Here is a 26,009-nt window from a genome sequence, read left to right on the forward strand (position 1 = left end):
AAATAGAATGGGGTTTGGAGATTGAAAAACAAACTGAGACTATTGAGTGGTCCGAGTGAACCGATGGAAGTATTTCTGCCTTTAAAGCTCTTGGTAGTAAGTGCCTTGGAAGGAAGACAGTCAATCCTATGGTAGGAATTGTGAGAATGAGAAAAGTATGTATAGTCTAAATCAGAAGGGTGGAGGTATCGCCAAATATCTATAAGTGATGAGGTATGGAGTGATTTTTTTATTCTGGCTAGATCTCGGTAGGAAACTTGGCATTGTTTTGAGGAAGAATCTAAAGAGGGATCCATGGGTATATTAAGGTCTCCTCCGATGATTGGAATACCCTCCATAAAAGAGCAGAATTTATTCAGTTTGGAAATAATCCATTTGATTTGTTTTTAATTTGGAGCGTATAAGTTACAGATTGTTACCAGGGTGCCTGCCAAAAGGCCTTTCACAAAAGTAAATCGCCCCTCTGAATCGATTAGAGAATCGTTCAGAAGAAAGGTGTGTCCTTGGCAAAAGCTATTGACATTCCTCGAGATCTCTTTTGAGGTGTAGTGGCGTGATACCATTGGTTATAATAAGCTTTTTCAAAGGTGGGGAGTTTCTTTGATTGAAAATGTGTTTCTTGTATGAAAAGAATATTGAAGTTTTACTTTCTAAATCTGTCTAATGTTTGGGATCTTGGTATAGGTGAATTGAGGCCATGGGAATTAAAGTTTGTTAGTTTGATATTACCTTGTCTGGAATCCATGGGGGGCGGTGTTGGAACGTGGAAGTTTATCCTTAGAAGTATTAGAGGGAAGAGAAGGGATAGGAGAGATGGAAAATTGTAGAGATATAGTGTCATTAGAACAGTAGGAACAGTATCAATAAGAGAGGTACAAAAAGTATTTGTAAATACAAATAACAGTACTATAAAATATAGTATTGTATTACAAACAGTAGGAAGGGGGGTGTGATGGTGTCAGTGCAATAAGCTCTGTGCATGATCATTTACACGTGATCTCGTAAAGGCGAGCCCGTCGCTGCAACTAAAGTTAAGGGTAACATTAAAGATGCAGGGACAGACCTGTTGCAGAGGACTCCAGTTGGAGCTAACACACAGAGCTTAAGGAACAAGTAAGGCGGTTCTTTTAGCCTAAGATGTCAGTTGGCAAAGAAAACCTCACCAATTGCGCCTCACTCAACAGGGAAGCAGAAAAATAGAGAAAATAAAAAAGAATAGTCCTTGGACTTAAACAGTTCATTACTGAGAATTAGTATAACAGTCTTTTGACTCGTAATGCCAGGGTGCAGGGAAACATCACCAAATTGCACCCTATTCAGCATTAGATTAATGGCTAAATAAGTAAAAGGTTCATAAGTTTGAACAGTCAACCAATTATAGGAATCCAAAACAGAAGTTATAATGACTTAGGACTAATTAAGTCTGGCAAGAAGAACTTTGGTTCAGCCGGCTTCGCTGTCCTTAGAGATAGAAGAGTGCTTTGTTAGTTTACGTTTGGATCGTTGCGACTTGGTAGGCGAGAAGACACTCCAAGGTGTGGGTAGAAATAGGGGATTCAAGGAAGATGCAGAATTGGATGCTTCCAGATCCGGGTATTTTTCAAGAGTGATTCCGAGTTCTTTACAAGCATCTTGGATCTCAGTCGAGGTCCTAGCTTGGATTCGCTTGTCCTTAATAATAGATCTTTGATGCAAAAGTCCAAGAATCGACAAATGACGTCACGTGGTGGATCTCCTGGCTTGGGTCTGGGCCTCAGGGCTCTATGCGCTCTCACTATTTCAATGTTAGGATTGTCAGAATTCAAAATCTTGAGAAATATTTCTATGAGTGTTGGATTTATTGCTTCAGTTGCTACCGATTCAGGGAGGCCTTTTATGCGAAGATTGTTTCGTCTTTCTCTATTTTCGTGATCTTCTAGGATGGAATATATTTGATTAATTTGGCCTTCTTGATTTTGAATGCAGGTTAATGAAGCATTAGATTGTTGTATTACAGTAGAATGGGTAGTTTCTAGAGAATCTACTCTCTGACCTATTTGTGTGATTTCTTGTTTTATGGCGGTGAGGTCCTTTCACAATAGGTTCTAATGATTTACCAAGTATCCTTTTAATGAAGGAGCGAGATACTGGATGATCATTTGTAGATCCGCAGTCATCTGCATCACTTTCTGGTTCAGAATCAGAGTCATATTGAGAATGCAAATATGAAGGTTGCTGGGACTTAGGTTTAGATGTAGTAGCTTGTTGTTTTTTGAGGTATTTGTTCATGTCAATTTGAGTGAGAGAAGTAATTGACCCAGAGGTTGCTCCCAAGGCCTTATTGCCAATTTTGACCATTATGAAATATTCAATTTAGTTTTGAAATAAGAAAAATAATAACATGACACCATGTGGCAGTGAGGGTCTGAGCCGGAGCGGGGCCGGCGGCAGTGAGGGCCTGAGCCAGAGCGGGGCCGGCGGCAGTGAGGGCCTGAGCCGGTGCGGGGCCGGCGGCAGTGAGGGCCTGAGCCGGCGGCAGTGAGGGCCTGAGCCGGCGGCAGTGAGGGCCTGAGCCGGCGGCAGTGAGGGTCTGAGCCGGCGGCAGTGAGGGTCTGAGCCGGCGGCAGTGAGGGTCTGAGCCGGCGGCAGTGAGGGTCTGAGCCGGCGGCGGTGAGGGTCTGAGCCGGCAGCGGTGAGGGTCTGAGCCGGAGCGGGGCTGGTGGTGGTGAGGGTCTGAGCCGGAGCGGGGCTGGTGGCGGTGAGGGTCTGAACCGGAGCGGGGCTGGCGGCAGTGAGGGTCTGAGCCAGAGCGGGGCTGGCGGCAGTGAGGGTCTGAGCCGGAGCGGGGCCGGCGGCAGTGAGGGTCTGAGGCGGAGCAGGGCCGGCAGCAGTGAGGGTCTGAGCCGGAGCGGGGCCAGCGGCAGTGAGGGTCTGAGCCGGAGCGGGGCCGGCGGCAGTGAGGGTCTGAGCCGGAGCGGGGCCGGCGGCAGTGAGGGTCTGAGCCGGAGCGGGGCCGGCGGCAGTGAGGGTCTGAGCTGGAGCGGGGCCGGCGGCAGTGAGGGTCTGAGCCGGAGCGGGGCCGGCGGCAGTGAGGGTCTGAGCCGGAGCGGGGCTGGAGGCAGTGAGGGTCTGAGGCGGAGCGGGGCTGGCGGCAGTGAGGGTCTGAGGCGGAGCGGGGCTGGAGGCAGTGAGGGTCTGAGGCGGAGCGGGGCTGGCGGCAGTGAGGGTCTGAGGCGGAGCGGGGCTGGAGGCAGTGAGGGTCTGAGCCGGAGCGGGGCTGGAGGCAGTGAGGGTCTGAGGCGGAGCAGGGCTGGAGGCAGTGGGGGTCTGAGGCGGAGCAGGGCTGGCGGCAGTGAGGGTCTGAGGTGGAGCGGGGCTGGAGGCAGTGAGGGTCTGAGCTGGAGCGGGGCTGGCAGCAGTGAGGGTCTGAGGCGGAGCGGAGCTGGTGGCAGTGAGGGTCTGAGCCGGAGCGGGGCTGGTGGCAGTGAGGGTCTGAGCCGGAGCGGGGCTGGTGGCAGTGAGGGTCTGAGGCGGAGCGGGGCTGGCGGCAGTGAGGGTCTGAGCCGGTGGCAGTGAGGGTCTGAGCCGGCGGCAGTGAGGGTCTGAGCCGGGGGCGGTGAGGGTCTGAGCCGGCGGCGGTGAGGGTCTGAGCCGGAGCGGGGCTGGTGGTGGTGAGGGTCTGAGCCGGAGCGGGGCTGGTGGTGGTGAGGGTCTGAGCCGGAGCGGGGCTGGTGGTGGTGAGGGTCTGAGCCGGAGCGGGGCTGGCGGCGGTGAGGGTCTGAGCCGGAGCGGGGCTGGCGGCAGTGAGGGTCTGAGCCGGAGCGGGGCTGGCGGCAGTGAGGGTCTGAGGCGGAGCAGGGCCGGCGGCAGTGAGGGTCTGAGCCGGAGCGGGGCCGGCGGCAGTGAGGGTCTGAGACGGAGCGGGGCCGGCGGCAGTGAGGGTCTGAGCCGGAGCGGGGCCGGCGGCAGTGAGGGTCTGAGCCGGAGCGGGGCCGGCGGCAGTGAGGGTCTGAGCCGGAGGGGGGCCGGCGGCAGTGAGGGTCTGAGCCGGAGGGGGGCCGGCGGCAGTGAGGGTCTGAGCCGGAGCGGGGCCGGCGGCAGTGAGGGTCTGAGCCGGAGCGGGGCCGGCGGCAGTGAGGGTCTGAGCCGGAGCGGGGCCGGCGGCAGTGAGGGTCTGAGCCGGAGCGGGGCCGGCGGCAGTGAGGGTCTGAGCCGGAGCGGGGCCGGCGGCAGTGAGGGTCTGAGCCGGAGCGGGGCCGGCGGCAGTGAGGGTCTGAGCCGGAGCGGGGCCGGCGGCAGTGAGGGTCTGAGCCGGAGCGGGGCCGGCGGCAGTGAGGGTCTGAGCCGGAGCGGGGCCGGCGGCAGTGAGGGTCTGAGCCGGAGCGGGGCCGACGGCAGTGAGGGTCTGAGCTGGAGCGGGGCTGGAGGCAGTGAGGGTCTGAGGCGGAGCGGGGCTGGCGGCAGTGAGGGTCTGAGGCGGAGCGGGGCTGGAGGCAGTGAGGGTCTGAGGCGGAGCGGGGCTGGCGGCGGTGAGGGTCTGAGGCGGAGCGGGGCTGGAGGCAGTGAGGGTCTGAGCCGGAGCGGGGCTGGAGGCAGTGAGGGTCTGAGGCGGAGCAGGGCTGGAGGCAGTGAGGGTCTGAGGCGGAGCAGGGCTGGCGGCAGTGAGGGTCTGAGGCGGAGCGGGGCTGGAGGCAGTGAGGGTCTGAGGGTCTGAGCCGGAGCGGGGCTGGCGGCAGTGAGGGTCTGAGGCGGAGCGGAGCTGGTGGCAGTGAGGGTCTGAGCCGGAGCGGGGCTGGTGGCAGTGAGGGTCTGAGCCGGAGCGGGGCTGGTGGCAGTGAGGGTCTGAGCCGGAGCGGGGCTGGTGGCAGTGAGGGTCTGAGGCGGAGCGGGGCTGGTGGCAGTGAGGGTCTGAGCCGGAGCAGGGCTGGCGGCAGTGAGGGTCTGAGGCGGAGCGGGGCCGGCGGCAGTGAGGGTCTGAGCCGGAGCAGGGCCGGCGGCAGTGAGGGTCTGAGCCGGAGCGGGGCCGGTGGCAGTGAGGGTCTGAGCCGGAGCGGGGCCGGTGGCAGTGAGGGTCTGAGCCGGAGCGGGGCCGGTGGCAGTGAGGGTCTGAGTCGGAGCGGGGCTGGTGGCAGTGAGGGTCTGAGGCGGAGCTGGGCTGGTGGCAGTGAGGGTCTGAGCCGGAGCGGGGCTGGTGGCAGTGAGGGTCTGAGCCGGAGCGGGGCCGGCGGCAGTGAGGGTCTGAGCCGGAGCGGGGCCGGCGGCAGTGAGGGTCTGAGCTGGAGCGGGGCTGGAGGCAGTGAGGGTCTGAGGCGGAGCGGGGCTGGCGGCAGTGAGGGTCTGAGGCGGAGCGGGGCTGGCGGCAGTGAGGGTCTGAAGCGGAGGGGGGCTGGAGGCAGTGAGGGTCTGAGCCGGAGCGGGGCTGGAGGCAGTGAGGGTCTGAGCCGGAGCGGGGCTGGAGGCAGTGAGGGTCTGAGGCGGAGCAGGGCTGGAGGCAGTGAGGGTCTGAGGCGGAGCAGGGCTGGCGGCAGTGAGGGTCTGAGGCGGAGCGGGGCTGGAGGCAGTGAGGGTCTGAGCCGGAGCGGGGCTGGCGGCAGTGAGGGTCTGAGGCGGAGCGGAGCTGGTGGCAGTGAGGGTCTGAGCCGGAGCGGGGCTGGTGGCAGTGAGGGTCTGAGCCGGAGCGGGGCTGGTGGCAGTGAGGGTCTGAGGCGGAGCGGGGCTGGTGGCAGTGAGGGTCTGAGCCGGAGCGGGGCCGGTGGCAGTGAGGGTCTGAGGCGGAGCGGGGCCGGCGGCAGTGAGGGTCTGAGCCGGAGCGGGGCCGGCGGCAGTGAGGGTCTGAGCCGGAGCGGGGCCGGTGGCAGTGAGGGTCTGAGCCGGAGCGGGGCCGGTGGCAGTGAGGGTCTGAGCCGGAGCGGGGCCGGTGGCAGTGAGGGTCTGAGTCGGAGCGGGGCTGGTGGCAGTGAGGGTCTGAGGCGGAGCTGGGCTGGTGGCAGTGAGGGTCTGAGCCGGAGCTGGGCTGGTGGCAGTGAGGGTCTGAGCCGGAGCGGGGCTGGTGGCAGTGAGGGTCTGAGGCGGAGCGGGGCTGGTGGCAGTGAGGGTCTGAGGCGGAGCGGGGCTGGAGGCAGTGAGGGTCTGAGGCGGAGCGGGGCTGGCGGCAGTGAGGGTCTGAGGCGGAGCGGGGTTGGAGGCAGTGAGGGTCTGAGCCGGAGCGGGGCTGGTGGCAGTGAGCGTCTGAGGCGGAGCGGGGCTGGCGGCAGTGAGGGTCTGAGGCGGAGCGGGGCTGGAGGCAGTGAGGGTCTGAGGCGGAGCGGGGCTGGAGGCAGTGAGGGTCTGAGGCGGAGCGGGGCTGGAGGCAGTGAGGGTCTGAGGCAGAGCGGGGCTGGAGGCAGTGAGGGTCTGAGGCGGAGCGGGGCTGGAGGCAGTGAGGGTCTGAGGCGGAGCGGGGCTGGAGGCAGTGAGGGTCTGAGGCGGAGCGGGGCTGGAGGCAGTGAGGGTCTGAGGCGGAGCGGGGCTGGAGGCAGTGAGGGTCTGAGCCGGAGCAGGGCTGGTGGCAGTGAGGGTCTGAGGCGGAGCGGGACTGGAGGCAGTGAGGGTCTGAGCCGGAGCGGGGCTGGTGGCAGTGAGGGTCTGAGCCAGAGCGGGGCTGGTGGCAGTGAGGGTCTGAGCCGGAGCGGGGCTGGAGGCAGTGAGGGTCTGAGGCGGAGCGGGGCTGGAGGCAGTGAGGGTCTGAGGCGGAGCGGGGCTGGTGGCAGTGAGGGTCTGAGGCGGAGCGAGGCTGGTGGCAGTGAGGGTCTGAGCCGGAGCGGGGCTGGTGGCAGTGAGGGTCTGAGCCGGAGCGGGGCTGGTGGCAGTGAGGGTCTGAGGCGGAGCGGGGCTGGCGGCAGTGAGGGTCTGAGGCGGAGCGGGGCTGGTGGCAGTGAGGGTCTGAGGCGGAGCGGGGCTGGCGGCAGTGAGGGTCTGAGGCGGAGCGGGGCTGGTGGCAGTGAGGGTCTGAGGCGGAGCGGGGCTGGTGGCAGTGAGGGTCTGAGGCGGAGCGGGGCTGGTGGCAGTGAGGGTCTGAGCCGGAGCGGGGCTGGTGGCAGTGAGGGTCTGAGGCGGAGCGGGGCTGGCGGCAGTGAGAGTCTGAGGCGTAAACCGTGTGCTGCACAATCTGAAGAGAAAAAGCAATATAAGAAAAGGGATCAAACACGTCACACTGCGGGAGCCAATCACAAACCGGAGCTCTCACTGCTAAGCCCCGCTCCCTGATCACATGACGGTGACGTCACCACAGGTACACCAGCTCTCAGTGCAGCAGCTCCGTCCTGGTTGTGCGCAGCTCTTGCTCTCTGGTATCAGCCAGCAGCAGGTTTCCGCTTCCCGCCATTCCGGTGAGATTACAGGGAGGGTTTGTGGTGAATCTGTGAGAGGAGAGTGTGGGGTGAGATCAGAGCTGTTCCTGTGGAGGCTCCTGCTCCATGTGACTGCGGCTCCTCAGTGTTGTATGGGGGATGTGCAGCGGCTCCTCCTCACCTCACCGACCCCGCTGGAGGTGGAGTTACCACGGTGACCGTCCCCCGCTGGAGGTGGAGTTACCACGGTGACCGCCCGTGCTGGAGGTGTAGTTACCACGGTGACCGTCCCCCCCACTGGCAGTGTAGTTACCACGGTGACCGTCCACTGCTGGAGGTGTAGTTACCACGGTGACCGGCCTCCGCTGGAGGTGTAGTCACCACGGTGACCGTCCTCCGCTGGAGGTGTAGTTACCACGGTGACCGTCCTCCGCTGGAGGTGTAGTTACCACGGTGACCGTCCTCCGCTGGAGGTGTAGTCACCACGGTGACCGTCCCCTGCTGGAGGTGGAGTTACCACGGTGACCGCCCCTGCTGGAGGTGTAGTTACCACGGTGACCATCCCCCCCACTGGCAGTGTAGTTACCACGGTGACCGTCCACTGCTGGAGGTGTAGTTACCACGGTGACCGTCCTCCGCTGGAGGTGTAGTCACCACGGTGACCGTCCTCCGCTGGAGGTGTAGTTACCACGGTGACCGTCCTCCGCTGGAGGTGTAGTTACAACGGTGACCGTCCCCCGCTGGAGGTGTAGTTACCACGGTGACCGTCCCCCGCTGGCAGTGTAGTTACCACAGTGACCGTCCTTCGCTGGAGGTGTAGCTACCACGGTGACCGTCCCCCCCACTGGCAGTGTAGTTACCACGGTGACCGTCCTCTGCTGGAGGTGTAGTTACCACAGTGACCGTCCTTCGCTGGAGGTGTAGTTACCACAGTGACCATCCTATGCTGGCAGTGTAGTTACCACGGTGACCGCCCCTGCTGGAGGTGTAGTTACCACGGTGACCATCCCCCACACTGGCAGTGTAGTTACCACGGTGACCGTCCACTGCTGGAGGTGTAGTTACCACGGTGACCGTCCTCCGCTGGAGGTGTAGTCACCACGGTGACCGTCCTCCGCTGGAGGTGTAGTTACCACGGTGACCGTCCTCCGCTGGAGGTGTAGTTACAACGGTGACCGTCCCCCGCTGGAGGTGTAGTTACCACGGTGACCGTCCCCCGCTGGCAGTGTAGTTACCACAGTGACCGTCCTTCGCTGGAGGTGTAGTTACCACGGTGACCGTCCCCTCCACTGGCAGTGTAGTTACCACGGTGACCGTCCTCTGCTGGAGGTGTAGTTACCACAGTGACCGTCCTTCGCTGGAGGTGTAGTTACCACGGTGACCGTCCTCCTACGAGGCTGATAATGAGCGGTCAGATCGGTGGAGGAGGCCGCGGTGGAGTTTGTGGCTTTTTCTCCAGATTCTTCCTGATAAATGTCGGATATTTGGGGCAGAATTCAGTGATTGTCGTTATATCGTCCCCTGTGATCTCCATCTTCTCCTTTTCATGAAGACGCCGGCAGGACGAGATCCCTCCAGCTGATCCAGTGCTCATCCCTCCTTCTCCTGAATGACCCCGAGGATGGACGAGGGCGAGACCACCAGAAGATTATTACACTTCACCCTGGAGATCATCTCCCTGCTGAGCGGAGAGGTAACTCCTCTACATTTCTATCAGCTTTATTGTGTTATGTAACAAGTCCGACATCGGGAAGAGGAAATCCAGAAGAGGAAGAGAAGGATTCTTTACTGTAAGAGCAGTGATTGTGTGCAGCTCTCTGCCAGGAGGAGTTCTCATGGGGATTCCCTATAAGAGCTGTAGAGGGGCCTGGATGTCTGTCCTGAGTGTAATAATATTCCAGGTTATGGCCCCAGATTACTGGAGACGGTTATTGATCCCGGGATTTCTACTGATTGTCAGATCTGGAGTCGGGAAGGAATTCTTCTCCCTAAGTGTCTCTCTCCATACACAGGATTACACAATAGTGAGGAAGACACCGGGGGAGGGTGTGACTCCCATCATCCATCTCCAGGAGTCAGGAGGGCGGAGCCCGGACCCCATCACAGAGCCTCCCCCGCACCCCCCGATACATGAAAGGAAGAAGAAGATCCTAGAGCTCAGCAACAAGATGATTGAGCTGCTGAGCGGAGAGGTGACTGCTGGGACATTATACAGGACGGCACTGGAGGATTCTGGGTGATGACCGGAGAGGTGACTGCTGGGACATTATACAGGACAGTACTAGAGGATTCTGGGTGATGAGCGGAGAGGTGACTGCTGGGACATTATACAAGACAGCACTGGAGGATTCTGGATGATGACTGGAGAGGTGACTGCTGGGACATTATACAGGACAGCACTGGAGGATTCTGGGTGATGAGCGGAGAGGTGACTGCTGAGACATTATACAGGACAGCACTGGAGGATTCTGGGTGATGACGGTGTCGTTGTTGTCAGGTTCCTATAAGGTGTCAGGACGTCGCTGTCTACCTCTCCATGGAGGAGTGGGAGTATCTAGAAGGACACCAGGATCGGTACCAGGAGGTGATGATGGAGGAGCTCCGGCCTCTTGCACCAGGTTCGCTGTAGATGACGTGTAATGATGAATCTCCCATTTTCGGCTTTTCTCTTCTTTTTTGCCTTGTACATGTGACTCTTGTGCTGCTGTTCTCGCTCCCTCCCTGTCTCGTCTTCTCTGCTCCCCTCCCCCATCGCTCACACAGGAGAGTGATTGTCCGCAGCGTTTGATTTTACATTCTGTGGATAAATCAGCAGATTTCCGATTGTGTTTGGAGGACAATGAAGCCACATAAGGCGACAGCAGAAGAAATATTAGGAAGATTCATCGCTTCATGACATAATGGCCGATCAGTAATGAGGGTTATGAAGGGTCGTTCCTCCTGAGCTTTTTGGGGTCTCAGGACTTGTTCTGGTGACTGATGGGGTCCTCTGTCCCCTTATCCGACGTCCCACACTGGGCGATTACTCTGGTGACGTCTCTCTCCCGGTATCAGTATGGTACAATATAAGGGAGGGCCCTGCTCACAGTCTACATGTTACAGGGGAATAGAAGGAGTTTCGTATCGGACACGACCAGAATAAGATGTTACACGTCTCTGAGGTCTCAGATTTGTAGTGATTTACATTTATTGTGCATTGTTCCTTACAGGGAACCTGTGTGGTTGGATATCGCCAGTAACATGCACATATGGGGTTAATCTGCTGGTTAATAGCATTAGGGAGGTGCCCGGCCGCTGTACTGAGTGTGCGGCACCCGGAAGCCGCCGGCTTTCAGTCATGCAGGCGCCAACGCAGCTACTGTCACCGTACGCAGCACTGAGCGGCGTCTGTAACTGCGCCCGGGACTGAGACTGACAGCCGGCTCAGCAGTGCATCAGTACAGAGCGACCGTCACTCAGTGTCGGGGCGCAGTTACAGCTGTCGCTCACAGTGCTGCCAGTGGTGACTGTAGCTACGCCTTCTTGATTCCTTGGGATTACATCAGGCCTATGCATTTTTTGTGAGGGTGGTAGTAGTGGCGAGGGACTGTTGTGTTTCTACACCCTGGCTCCCTAACAAAGACAAATGTCCCCATTCTCCTGTGCTGTGCGTGTGGTGCAGAACACTCACGTTTTGGTCGCAGATCTCTGCCGTCTTCGGTTTTTCCACTTCAGTAACCGCCGCACACACGATAGGGGACTTCCACTCCGTTTTATATAAAAGAACTTTACTTAACCGTCCAACTTCACCATGAGGGAACACGCAGTATTGGGCGCATCCTTTTCCAGGTTCACAGTTCATTGCACAGCATATGTTAATATTCACCGTCTGTTTCTCCTGAGATGTCCCTTCCATAGTCGACCTCTTTGGCCTCTGAGACCCTCACAGTTTTTAGAGTCCCGTTCCATTTCCTCTGTACTATTCCCCGTCCGACTTCCCCTTCTGGGAAGATTTTGAGACAAGTTACTCTGCTGACTCCTGTGGACCGTAGGCCCCGAACATTAAGGGAAAGTCGTTTTAGAGTTTCTGACTAACGTTCCTCTGCAGCTGGTCGGACCGGGTTTCTGTGCCCCTTGGACCTCCAGCTACTGCTCTGTCACATCCCTCCCTCAGAACTAACTGACAGGAAAAAACGTTGCTCCGCCCTGGCCTAATCTCCTCCCCTTTTGACTGGGCCAATCACCAATCCTCCTTCGGTTGCTGGGCAGACTTCCCCGTTACTCCCCTGCTGCAGTCACTAAACCTCCTGGTAACTACCCCGGCTCCTCCTGCTCTGCAGCTATTGCTGAACACATTAACTGTTTCTATCCTAAACTATTGCGTTCACCCCTACACTGTACCCAATTCCTAATAATAATAATAATTTTTATTTACATAGCGCCAACATATTCCGCAGCGCTTTACATATAAGCGGGGACATGTACAGACAATAAATTCAATACAAGGTGAGACAGTTTAAACAGTTACATTAGGAGCGAGGGTCCGGCCGCTTACAATCTACAAGGGAATGGGGGGACACAATAGGTGCAAAGTGCTTGTTATTTCAGGTCTGACAATTATAATAAATAGGGATTTTCATATAAAGCTGCATGATCCGGTCATCAGCCCGTATGTATAAGTGCAATAATCAAGTATCGAGTGCAGTTATCTTGTGCATGGAGGGTGTGGAGACAGATGAATAGTAGGATGCAGATTCTGAACAATATTTAGAAGTAGGGAACAGGGGAAAGTTGGTTTACTGAGTAGTTGAGGTGGTTGGCTTGTTTAAAGAGATGGGTTTTTACAGCGCGCTTGAAGACATGGGGCTAGGCATCAGTCGGATCATCTGGGGTAGAGCATTCCAGAGAACTGGCGCAGCACAAGAGAAGTTTTGGAGGCGGAGGTGGGAGGTTCGGATTATGGGGGATGTTAGGTCATTTGTAGAACGGAGGGCACGTGTAGGGCGATAGACAGAGATGAGAGAGGAGATATAAGGCGGTACAGAACTGTGGAGAGCTTTGTGGGTGAGAGCGATGAGTTTATATTGGACCCTGTAGCAAATGGGCAACCAGTGCAATGACTGGCACAAGATGGAGGCATCGGTGAAGCGGCTGGACAGAAATACGACCCTGGCTGCTGCATTCAGGACGGATTGGAGAGGAGAAAGTTTGGTAAGAGGGAGACCGATCAGAAGAGAGTTGCAGTAGTCCAGACGAGAGTAAATAAGAGCGACAGTAAGAGTTTTAGCAGTTTCAAAGGTGAGAAAAGGTCGGATTCTGGAGATGTTTTTAAGATGCAGGTGACAAGAGCGAGTGAGTGATCGGATATAGGCAGTAAAGGAAAAGTTAGTGTCGAATATGACCCCAAGGCAGCGGGCGTGCTGCTGGGAGTTATGGTTGAACCCTCCAAGGTAATTTTGATGTTAGGTAGAGTTGGGTTAGTAGAGGGGAGAAACACAAGAAGTTCAGTTTTGGAGAGATTCAGTTTAAGATAGAGGGAGGACATGATGTTAGAGACAGCGGACAGACAATCCTTGGTATTTTGTATTAGGGTAGGGGTGATGTCAGGTGAAGAGGTGTATAATTGGGTGTCGTCAACATAGAGATGATACTGAAACCCAAATCTGCTGATTGTTTGTCCAATAGGGGCAGTGTATAGAGAGAAGAGGAGGGGGCCTAGGACTGAGCCCTGCGGGACCCCGATAGTAAGGGGATGAGGACAGGAAGAGGAGCCAGAAAAAGATACAGTGAAGGAGCGGTCAGACAGGTAGGAGGAAAGCCAGAAGAGAACAGTGTCCTTGAAGCCGATAGAGCGGAGCATGAGGAGGAGCTGGTGATCCACAGTGTCAAATGCTGCAGAGAGACCCAGGAGAATCAGCAGGGAGCAGTGACCTTTGGATTTAGCTGTTAGTAGATCATTAGAGACTTTAGTGAGGGCAGTTTCAGTGGAGTGTAAGGAGCGGAAACCAGATTGTAGAGGGTCGAGGAGAGAGTTATCTGGGAGATAGCGGATTAGACGGGATTGGACCAAGCGTTCCAGGAGTTTAGAGATGTAAGGAAGATTAGAGACAGGTCTGTAGTTAGCAGTGCCGTTCGTGTCCAGGGATGGCTTTTTAAGTAAAGGGGTTATGATGACATGTTTAAATGAGGAAGGAAAGATATCTGAAGAAAGAGAGAGGTTATATATTTTAGTCAGGTGAGTGGTGACCACCGGTGAGAGAGACTGCAGCAGATGTGAAGGAATGGGGTCACTGTTGCAGGTTGTAGGTCGAGAATAAATGAGAAGCTGGGTAACTTCTTCTTCTGTAACAGGCTCAAAGATGGCTGGTGTGCTTGAAGGGCGGCAGGGAAGGGGATCCAGGCACTGAGGAGATTGGGCTGAGATGTCCTGATGGATGTGGTTGATTTTTTCTAGGAAATAAGTGGCCAGATCCTCACCGCTGAGGTTGGTGATGGAGGTCTGTGCATTAGGTTTCAGGAGGGAGTTCAAGGTTTCAAAAAGTCATTTTGGATTGTTGGACAGTGAAGTGATGAGGGGGGTGAAGTAGGATTGCTTGGCCAGATGAAGGGCAGAGTTATAGGTTTTGAGCATGAATTCATAGTGGATGAAGCTAAAAAAGATTTTCTGCACTGAAGCTCAGCACACCTAGAGCAACGCTGAAGAAAACGTATTTGCATTGTGTGCCAGGGCTGCCATTGTCTGTGTCTGGTCTTTCTGCGTGTAGAAGGTGCTGCTTCATCTAGGGCGCTCTTCAGTGTATTATTGTATTGTGATCATGCCAAGTCTGGACAGGAGAGGGAGGAGATGGGGGCTAAAGATGTGTGGAGATTGTCCATAAGCTGCTGTAAGTGGGGTGTCCCGGGGTGAGGAACCAGTTCTTGACACAGAAGAAAACAAGGTTGTTGTCCGAGAGCGGGAGAGGGGATTTAGTAAAGTCATGCAGCGAGCAGAAACAGGAGAAAACCAGGACCAGAGTATTCCCGTCTTCATGTGTAGGAGAGTTAGAGGCCGAATGAGGAGGTTAGAGAAAGTAGATGAGAGGCAGATTGGGAGAGGGGATCATTGATGGGGATATTAAAGTCTCCCATAATGAGGGTGGGGATGTCACAGGATAGAAAGTGAGGAAGCCAGGTGGCAAAGTGATCCAGGAACTGGCGGGAGGAGCCTGGAGGGTGGTACACAGTACGGTTTCACTCTTACCCTTACCCGAGGCTCGGTGACAGTGTCATGTCGGATCACAGATGTATGACCAGGCAGTACTGAGAATACGTCTGTATTCTGCTGCATCAAATTCGGAGCCTCCCATTGCTGCTGTTTAGTGAGAGCATCACTTATTTTAACGTCACACCTGACCTCGTCCCTGGCTGGTGTCAGAGGGTTCCCAGACGGTACGACTGGCGTCTCATCCGTAATCGAACATTCCCGGACTTTCCAGGCTTTTAGCAGGTTCACATGATACAATTGTTTCGGTTTTCTCTTTCCGGGTTGGTACACTCGGTAATTCACCTCTCCCACCTTTTTCCGGACTTCATTTGGCCCTTGCCGCTTGATCTCCTTGGGTAGCCCAAGGTGGCAGAACATGGCAAACAGCTCGCAGGGGATACTTATTGCCTCCGGGTAACAGGTGGCATAATCTACTACCACCAAAATATGTTGGTGGCCACGGGCAGATTTTACTATAGGCCCCACCAGATTCAACGCAATCCGCTGAAAAGGTACCTCTATACTGGGTAGAGGTACCAATGGAGTCCGGAAATTTGCAGTGGGTGTGGTAAGTTGACACTTGGGACACGACTCACAATACCTCTGTACCTCGGCATAAATCCCGGGCCAAAAGAACCTCTGCAAAATACGTTCTTGCGTTTTTTTTTTCACCCCTAGGTATCCACCCAGCGTGTGCGTGCGTGTGTGCGTGCGTGTGTGCGTGTGTGTGTGTGTGAGAGCCATCTCTAGTAGCGCCCGGCAGTACGACTGGAATACTGCTAGCTATTCCACCACTTCATCCCGGATTTTATCAACTCTATATAATAGATCCTGGTTGACAGCCATGCGCGGAAAATCGCCTCTGCACCCGGTTGCTGAGGCATCCCATTTATTTCTACCACCCTTTCTTGTGCGCAGGCTAGAGTGGGATCCTGCAGCTGAGCTGTCCCAAAAGTACCAGGGGACACTTCCAGCTCTGGGATCGACGGGGTCTCCTCAACCTCTCCTGCCAATACCTCTAGGGGAACCTATCGGGGTTACACTCTGTCCCTAGGTCGGCGACCCCCTACGGCAGGTATCCCTGACTCGGAATCTTTGGGTTCAGTGCCCGGACATTTACCCTGGGAGGGTTAATTTTGTTCTCCCACAGGGACCAGTACAGGGGCAAGTATCTTCCCAAAACAGTCCCATCAGGAAGGATCTTCACCACTGCCACCACATGTTTCATCTCCCCACACGGGGTGGAAAAAGTAACCTCTGCTGTCGGGTACTCTCGGAGGTCCCCATGTATGCAAACAACCCCGACTTTCCGTCCACTGGGGTTCTCCTTGGCAACCAGTGACCCATGGAGCAGAGTCACTAGGCTCCCTGAGTCCAAGAGAGCCTCCTTCTGGTACCCTTTGACGAGTACCTGGCACAAGTGGGTTTCATTGCCTGCAGCGTCTGCAGTGACGTTGTAGACTGTCTGGGCATGCATCGAGACTCTGCGCGTGAACCCACAGTCCCATGGGTTCAACAGTCAGGGGGCAGTTGTCAGCCACATGTCCTGGCCCTTGGCGCTGCCAGCACCTGATAGTGGAGGCACCATTAGTCTTTGAGACCGTTTAGGGGACACTGGTCTGCCTCCCTCACTCCAGGGTACCCCCTCATTATGGGCTCGGTACTAACTGTCCCCAGCAGAGGGACGTGACCCTTTCACCAGCTCCTGGGCTTGCAGGATCCTGCATGATAGTCGCAGTGGGGCAGAGTCCCGTATGAAGTCCTGAGTGGCCATGTACTGCCCGATCAGGCTAACCACCTGGTTTAAAGTACCCGGGTCCCCTTGCCGCACCCAACGCTGTATAGCTGCTGGCAGAGTTCTCTCTAGCCGATCGACCACCACCCTCTCCACCATCTGGGCCAGAGTCAAAGTCTGAGGCTGGAGCCACCTTTTAACTGGCTACAGCAAGTCATATGCCTGAGACCTGGCGGGCTGGGCCTCCACAAAGGTCCATGAAAACACCCGTTGGGTTCTCAAATATGTATTAACTCCCAGTAGGGCAAGGATCTCACCTTTCAGCTTCCCATAGTCCTGGTCATCATCGCAACTCAGGCCAAAGTAGGCCTTCTGCTTGTCGCCTATCAGAAACTGAGCCACCATAAGAGCATACAGATGAATATGTCAGCAGAAACCCAGATAGAGCGCCCCCCATAGGCTGCCCCGGAGCACGAGCATATCATTATCTCCAAACTGAAAGTAAAGATTACACAAGAACCACAAGACGGATTTCATCAACCAAGGTGTCATATTAATCAGTGTAATGTCGCCCTCCTGACAGTGTATGTAGTTTACTAAGCACAATCCTGCTGACAGGTGCCAATAACGATGAGCAGGAATGTATCGCATATGAAGTTGTCCTCTATTTTCATCTTCTCCTTTTATTGTAAAGACGCCGGCAGGACGAGATCCCTCCAGCTGATCCAGTGTTCATCCCTCCTTCTCCTGAATGACCCCGAGGATGGACGAGGACGAGACCACCAGAAGATTATTACACTTCACTCTGGAGATCATCTCCCTGCTGAGCGGAGAGGTAACTCCTCTACATTTCTATCAGCTTTATTGTGTTATGTAACAAGTCCGACATCGGGAAGAGGAAATCCAGAAGAGGAAGAGAAGGATTCTTTACTGTAAGAGCAGTGATTGTGTGCAGCTCTCTGCCAGGAGGAGTTGTCATGGGGATTCCCTATAAGAGCTGTAGAGGGGCCTGGATGTCTGTCCTGAGTGTAATAATATTCCAGGTTATGGCCCCAGATTACTGGAGACGGTTATTGATCCCGGGATTTCTACTGATTGTGTTAGAACCTTGCTGTTAGGTTTTTTTTCCTTTGCTGGTCACATGACCTTGTTGGCCTATTTAATCCTGCTCCGCCCTTCTGGCTTTGCTGGACTTTATTGTATATCTACTTTCTGGCTAGCCTGTGCTCTGTATCTAACTCTGTTAGTTTGCTTGGTCTACGGACCTCTATGTTCTATCTATTTTGTTTGTTCGTCTGTCTGCTACTATTTCTGTTAGGAGGTGTCCCATATTCCTCCCAGTCCTTAGTACCTGTAGGGATTTCCTCCCCACATCTATAGGTCTTCGTACAGACTAGATTAGGACTTTAGCAGGTCTGATCGCAGGATCAGGTTCCCTGTTACATCGTAGGGATTCAGCTGAGTCTTATAGTAGGGACAGATCTCCTCTCTTTCCTTAGCTTTGGTAGCAGAACATAACAGTAAGTCCAGCCTGCAAATTCTCTAAGGAAAGATTTTTTTTTTTTTTTTTTTTTTCCATCATGGTGTCGGTTCAGGATTTGGCTAAACACCTGCAGGGACTCTCTCTGGAAGTGGCCGAGCTCCATCAGCACGTGAGTAACTGTCCTGGAGCATATTTCTTGGAGCCTAAGGTATGTTTGCCGGATTTATTTTTTGGTGAACATCGAGAATTTTTTTCATTTAAAAATGCTTGCTTATTGTATTTTCGTTTGAGACCCAAGTCCTCTGGGGATGAATCCCAGCGCGTAGGGTTCATAATGTCACTTTTGCGCAAAGAGCCTCAGGAGTGGGCCTTTTCTTTGCAACCTAGTGATACATGCTTCAGATCAGTGGATAGTTTTTTTTCTGCTTTAGGACTATTATATGATGATCCTGACCGTGTGGCATCAGCTGAGACTGAGTTGAGACGTTTAAAACAAGGATCAAGTAATGTAGAAAAATATTGTACAAATTTTCGTCGTTGGTCCACTCAAACAGGGTGGAACGATTCTGCTCTGAAAAGTCTATTTCTTGCTGGGCTCAGTGAAAGGGTTAAAGACCTGCTAATTGCTTATCCTACACCTGAGGATTTGCAACAGGCTATGCAATTAGCTATACGGGTGGATAGGAGACTGCGTGCTAGGGTTAATGAGAGCAAATCCTCTGCTATGTCAGTTTCTGGTTATGATAATGTGTGTACTAACAGTGGTGAACCGATGGAGATTGGATCGGTGGCACCTCGCTCTCAAGAAAAAGATCGTCGTTTTTCAGAAGGCTTGTGTTTCTATTGCGGGAAATCTGGTCATTTGATTAAAGGCTGTGAGCTTCGTATGAAGAAAGAAAAAAAAATGGTCAGTCACGCCCGTATTGCCTGTTTAAATTCCAAGGGTATATTTTTAGCTGCTTCCACGATTGCTCAGGAAAAATTAATGGAATTTCGGGTGTTTGTTGATTGCGGGTCTACACTGAATGTAATTGATGGGGGATTCGTGGAAAAACTCAATTTAAAACCTGAACCTTTATCATCCCCCATTGCTGTGGTTTCTGTGGATGGCTCCCCTTTGAAGAATATTACTCTCAAGGTCAGTGAATTTCCTCTCACTATTAATGGTGTTCACCATGAGAAATTGGATTTGGTAGTGTTGAATAACTTGCCTTCTCCAGTAATATTGGGTTTGCCCTGGTTAAAATTTCACAATCCTGTACTGGATTGGTCTACCAGTGAAATTAAATCCTGGAGCCATAAATGTTATGACAAGTGTTGTAACGGGCGTATTGCAGCTTTGGATAGGGGAGAATTGCCTGTTCCTATTCAGGATTTTTGGAGAGTTTTTTCTGAGAAGGAATCGCAGGTTTTGCCTCCCCATAGAGACTATGATTGTTCTATTGAATTTGTCCCTGGAGCGACTCTTCCTAAAAGTCGTTTATTTAACCTTACTATTCCTGAGAGGAAGGCTTTGGAGGAATACATACAGACAAGTTTGGCCGCCGGTCACATTAGGCCCTCTAAGTCTCCTGTGGCGGTTGGATTTTTTTTTGTAAAAAAAAAGGACGGTGGTTTACGTCCTTGTCTGGATTTCCGTGAGATTAACAAAATTACGGTACGCAATCCTTACCCACTGCCATTGATTCCTGATCTGTTTAACCAGTTAATGGGGGCCAAGTGGTTCTCTAAAATTGACCTTAAGGGGGCATACAATCTGTTGCGCATGAAGGAGGGTGATGAATGGAAGACTGCTTTTAACACTCCTGTGGGTCATTTTGAGAATCTGGTGATGCCTTTTGGTCTTACTAATGCTCCTGCATTTTTTCAGAATCTGATTAATGACATCCTTAGACCTTTGATTGGTAAAAATGTGGTTGTGTATTTGGATGACATTTTGATTTATTCGTCAGATCTGGAGTCTCATTGGCGGAGCGTGCGTGAGGTATTACAGTTATTAATGGACAATTCGCTTTTTGCTAAGCTGGAGAAATGTGAGTTCGCTGTACAGAGAATTAGTTTTTTGGGCTACATTATCTCCAGCAAAGGTTTTGAGATGGATCCGGTTAAGGTTCAGGCTGTGCAGGAATGGCCTAGGCCTATTGGTTTGAAATCAATACAGAGGTTTTTGGGTTTCGCCAATTACTATAGAAAATTCATAAAAAATTTTTCTAGTATTGTCAAACCTCTGACTGATCTCACCAGGAAAGGTGCTGATGCGGTTCAGTGGTCTTCTGAGGCCATTGAAGCTTTTGTGTATCTCAAGGAGAGGTTCACCTCTGCTCCCATCCTTATGCAGCCTGATGTTACTAGGCCGTTTTTGGTTGAGGTTGATGCTTCCTCTGTGGGGGTTGGCGCAGTATTGTCTCAGGATAACGGTGATGGATTACATCCTTGTGCCTTTTTTTCCAAAAAATTTTCGGAGACTGAATTGAATTACGATATTGGTAATCGGGAATTATTGGCTATTAAACTCGCATTTGAACACTGGCGTCACTTCTTGGAAGGTGCGGAATTTCCCGTTCAGGTTCTTACGGATCATAAAAATCTGATATATCTTGATGTTGCCAAGCGCCTGAATGCCCGTCAGGCTAGGTGGGCACTGTTTTTCTCGCGGTTTAATTTCTCCGTTACTTACATCCCTGGTACTAAGAATGTTAAGGCGGATGCCTTGTCTCGCAGTTTTTCTCCCATAGTCGGTGCTGAGAAAGAGGAAAACATTTTACAAGAAGGTGTTGTGATAGCTGCTTTAGACTCCGTTTTGGAAGATGAGATTCTTAAAGCTCAGGAGAATGCCCCATCTAACACTCCTCATGGGAGGTTGTTTGTGCCTGGGACCTTTAGGAGAGATTTGTTTGTTGAGTGTCACGAATCTCGGTTGGCAGGTCATCCCGGAATCTCTGAGACCAAGAGACTGGTGGGTCGCAGTTTTTGGTGGCCTGGATGGCAGAAGGAAGTCATTAAGTGGGTGCGCCAATGTACTATATGTGCTAGATCCAAGTCCTCACATACTCCTGCTGCGGGGTTGCTTTGTCCTTTGGAGGTCCCCAGTGCTCCTTGGACACATTTGGCTATGGACTTTATAACTGACCTTCCCCCCTCTGAGGGTTTTACTGTCATCTGGGTGGTCGTGGACCGTTTTAGCAAGATGTGTCACTTGGTTCCCTTCGTCAAACTGCCCTGCGCTAAAACTCTCGCTAAGGCCTTTGTCAAGGAGATTGTCAGACTTCATGGCGTTCCTACTGACATTGTTTCTGATAGGGGTCCTCAGTTCGTGGCTCGTTTTTGGCGTGCCTTTTGTGACAGGTTGGGAATTCATTTGTCGTTTTCGTCCGGATACCATCCTGAATCTAATGGCCAAACAGAAAGGAAAAACCAGGATGTTGAGCAGTTCTTGCGTTGTTTTGTGGCAGACAATCAAGAGGGGTGGTCTGAGTTTCTGCCACTTGCCGAATTTGCTCTGAACAATCATACATCTTCTTCTGCTGGTTGTTCGCCTTTTTTTTGTTGTTCTGGGAGACATCCGTCGTTTGGGTCGTTCTCCAAGTTGGGATCTGCCGTGCCTGAGGAGGAGAATTTTTCCGGTGATTTGGAAAGAGTTTGGACGGATGTGCGTGGTAATCTTCAGGAGGCCAACAGAAAATCTAAAGACTACTTTGATAGGAAACGACAGGAGGTTTTGTTCGCTGTTGGTGACATGGTTTGGTTGTCCTCTAGGAATCTGCGGTTGAGGATTCCTTCTAAGAAATTGGGTCCCAAGTTTGTAGGGCCCTTTAAGGTGCTTCAGGTTGTCAACCAATCTGCTGTTAGGTTGGAGGTTCCTACCTCCTGGAGAATTAATCCGGTCTTTCATGTCTCTCTGTTAAAAAAAGCTGTTGTGTCGGATGGTGACGCCTCTGCCTCTGTTCCTCCGGTGGTGGAGGACGGGGAATATGAAATTTCTCGCATCCTTGACTCTAGACGGTATAGAGGTAGTTTGCAGTATCTTGTGGCCTGGAAAGGTTTCGGACCCGAGGATAACTCTTGGGTGAGGTCAGATGATGTTTCCGCGTCCAGACTTATCAGAGCGTTTCACAGGAGATTTCCTGATAAGCCTGGTCCTAGGGGATCCGGAGGATCCTCTTAGAAGGGGGGGTACTGTTAGAACCTTGCTGTTAGGTTTTTTTTCCTTTGCTGGTCACATGACCTTGTTGGCCTATTTAATCCTGCTCCGCCCTTCTGGCTTTGCTGGACTTTATTGTATATCTACTTTCTGGCTAGCCTGTGCTCTGTATCTAACTCTGTTAGTTTGCTTGGTCTACGGACCTCTATGTTCTATCTATTTTGTTTGTTCGTCTGTCTGCTACTATTTCTGTTAGGAGGTGTCCCATATTCCTCCCAGTCCTTAGTACCTGTAGGGATTTCCTCCCCACATCTATAGGTCTTCGTACAGACTAGATTAGGACTTTAGCAGGTCTGATCGCAGGATCAGGTTCCCTGTTACATCGTAGGGATTCAGCTGAGTCTTATAGTAGGGACAGATCTCCTCTCTTTCCTTAGCTTTGGTAGCAGAACATAACAGATTGTCAGATCTGGAGTCGGGAAGGAATTCTTCTCCCTAAGTGTCTCTCTCCATACACAGGATTACACAATAGTGAGGAAGACATCGGGGGAGGGTGTGACTCCCATCATCCATCTCCAGGAGTCAGGAGGGCGGAGCCTGGACCCCATCACAGAGCCTCCCCCGCACCCCCCGATACATGAGAGGAGGAAGAAGAAGATCCTAGAGCTCAGCAACAAGATGATTGAGCTGCTGAGCGGAGAGGTGACTGCTGGGACATTATACAGGACAGCACTGGAGGATTCTGGGTGATGAGCGGAGAGGTGACTGCTGGGACATTATACAGGACAGCACTGGAGGATTCTGGGTGATGAGCGGAGAGGTGACTGCTGGGACATTATACAGGACAGCACTGGGGGATTCTGGGTGATGAGCGGAGAGGTGACTGCTGGGACATTATACAGGACAGCACTGGAGGATTCTGGGTGATGAGCGGAGAGGTGACTGCTGGGACATTATACAGGACGGCACTGGAGGATTCCGGGTGATGATAGGAGAGGTGACTGCTGGGACATTATACAGGACAGCACTGGAGGATTCTGGGTGATGAATGGTGAGGTGACTGCTGGGACATTATACAGGACAGCGCTGGAGGATTCTGGGTGATGTCCGGAGAGGTGACTGCTGGGACATTATACAGGACAGCACTGGAGGATTCTGGGTGACGACCGGAGAGGTGACTGCTGGGACATTATACAGGACAGCACTGGAGGATTCTGGGTGATGAATGGTGAGGTGACTGCTGGGACATTATACAGGACAGCGCTGGAGGATTCTGGGTGATGTCCGGAGAGGTGACTGCTGGGACATTATACAGGACAGCACTGGAGGATTCTTGGTGATGAGCGGAGAGGTGACTGCTGGGACATTATACAGGACAGCACTGGAGGATTCTGGGTGATGAGCAGAGAGGTGACTGCTGGGAAATTATACAGGACAGCACTGGAGGATTCTGGGTGATGAGCGGAGAGGTGACTGCTGGGACATTATACAGGACAGCACTGGAGGATTCTGGGTGATGAGCGGAGAGGTGAATGCTGGGACATTATACAGGACGGCACTGGAGGATTCTGGGTGATGAGCGGAGAGGTGACTGCTGGGGCATTATACAGGACAGCACTGGAGGATTCTGGGTGATGACCGGAGAGGTGACTGCTGGGACATTATATAGGATAGCACTGGAGGATTCTGGGTGATGAGCGGAGAGGTGACTGCTGGGACATTATACAGGACAGCACTGGAGGATTCTGGGTGATGATGGTGTCGTTGTTGTCAGGTTCCTATAAGGTGTCAGGACGTCGCTGTCTATCTCTCCATGGAGGAGTGGGAGTATCTAGAAGGATACCAGGATCGGTACCAGGAGGTGATGATGGAGGAGCTCCGGCCTCTGACATTACCAGGTGAGAGGAGACTCTTGTTGGCTCCGGTGGATGTGATGACGTCTCTCGACCTCCTATAATAGATGATTTTTCTCCAGACTTGCTCTGGTTTTCTCTACATTTTCTCACAGCTTTCATTCCCTGATTCTTCTCTTCTGATCTGTGAGTCGCGGTTTCTCCGCTGTCGTCTTCATCAGTCTTGAGTCTTCGTCCTCGGCAGCTTCTTTCAGAATCTTTCACCTTCCTTAGAGCATCGGTCACATTTTGTCTGCAGATGTCCCAGCGCTTCTGTCCGTTCTCTCCTATGATTTCTTTCGGTACCGGAGTCTGATCGTTACTCAGCAGAGTCGGGGTTAACTTACTGATGATTTTCCCCCTAATCCGCTGTCGCTCGTCCGTCCCTCTGAATCGGTCAGGCTCAATGTCGTCATCAGTCGTGGTCGGGCGTCCGGCTTTTTGGGTTTTGTTTCTCAGCATTTATTGGGTGGTAAGAACGACGTCGCTGCCATTTTCCAGGTCAGTACAGTTACAGCAATTCCAAACTTGTCGGGTTTATTTTTTAGAATATATTTTATGGGTTAAATATTCAGAACTGTTCCTGACACCCATCACTTTATCTTCCGTTATTGGAGCTGTGTGAGGGCTTCTCTTCTTGAATGATGCGCTGACCTTTTTGTTGGTGACTTTTTTGATCGTTGTTTTTTCATTGCAGTTTTGGGGAGGTGTTTTTCATGTGTTTTTTTTCTTTTGCCGTTTACCGTGTGAGATAAATCCTAACGTGAAACTGCCAAATAATAAATATATATATATATACTGTACAGACCAAAAGTTTGGACACACCTTCTCATTTAAAGATTTTTCTGTATTTTCATGACTTTGAAAATTGTACATTCACACTGAAGGCATCAAAACTATGAATTAACACATGTGGAATTATATACTTAACAAAAAAGTGTGAAACAACTGAAAATATGTCTTATATTCTAGGTTCTTCAAAGTAGCCACCTTTTGCTTTGATGACTGGTTTGTACACTCTTGGCATTCTCTTGATGAGCTTCAAGAGGTAGTCACCGGAAATGGTTTTCACTTCACAGGTGTGCCCTGTCAGGGTTAATAAGTGGGATTTCTTGCCTTATAAATGGGGTTGGGACCATCAGTTGTGTTGTGAAGAAGTCTGGTGGATACACAGCTGATAGTCCTACTGAATAGACTGTTAGCTGGCCATCATTACTTTAAGAAATGAAGGTCAGTCAGTGCGAAAAATTGGGCAAACTTTGAAAGTGTCCCCAAGTGCAGTTGCAAAAACCATCTATCGCTACAAAGAAATTGGCTCACATGAGGACCGCCCCAGGAAAGGAAGACCAAGAGTCACCTCTGCTTCTGAGCATAAGTTTATCCGAGTCAACAGCCTCAGAAATCGCAGGTTAACAGCAGCTCAGATTAGAGACCAGGTCAATGCCACACAGAGTTCTAGCAGCAGACACATCTCTACAACAACTGTTAAGAGTAGACTTTGTGCAGCAAGCCTTCATGGTAAAATAGCTGCTAGGAAACCACTGCTAAGGACAGGCAACAAGCAGAAGAGACTTGTTAGGGCTAAAGAACACAAGGAATGGACATTAGACCAGTGGAAATCTGTGCTTTGGTCTGATGAGTCCAAATTTGAGATCTTTGGTTCCAACTACCGTGTCTTTGTGTGACGCAGAAAAGGTGAACGGATGGACTCTACATGCCTGGTTCCCACCGTGAAGCATGGAGGAGGAGGTGTGATGGTGTGGGGGTGCTTTGCTGGTGACACTGTTGGAAATTTATTCAAAATTGAAGGCATACTGAACCAGCATGGCTACCACAGCATCTTGCAGCGGCACGCTATTCCATCCGGTTTGCGTTTAGTTGGACCATCATTTATTTTTCAACAGGACAATGACCCCAAACACACCTCCAGGCTGTGTAAGGGCTATTTGACCAAGAAGGAGAGTGATGGGGTGCTATGCCAGATGACCTGGCCTCCAGTCACCAGACCTGAACCCAATGGAGATGGTTTGGTGTGAGCTGCACCGCAGAGTGAAGGCAAAAGGGCCAACAAGTGCTAAGCATCTCTAGGAACTCCTTCAAGATTGTTGGAAGACCATTTCCGGTGACTACCTCTTGAAGCTCATCAAGAGAATGCCAAGAGTGTGCAAAGCAGTCATGAAAGCAAAAGGTGGCTACTTTGAAAAACCAAGAATATAAGACATATTTTCA

At 52.5% G+C, this 26,009-nt stretch overlaps 1 pseudogene; it reads left to right on the top strand.

The window, feature by feature from the left end:
* Positions 1–26,009, top strand: part of LOC141201518 (uncharacterized) — a 147,333-nt pseudogene that overhangs the window by 74,764 nt on the left and 46,560 nt on the right.

This window comes from Phyllobates terribilis, unplaced genomic scaffold, assembly GCF_046119375.1.
Source record: "Phyllobates terribilis strain yellow unplaced genomic scaffold, ASM4611937v1 Scaffold_117__1_contigs__length_5270597, whole genome shotgun sequence".
NCBI lineage: Eukaryota > Metazoa > Chordata > Amphibia > Anura > Dendrobatidae > Phyllobates > Phyllobates terribilis.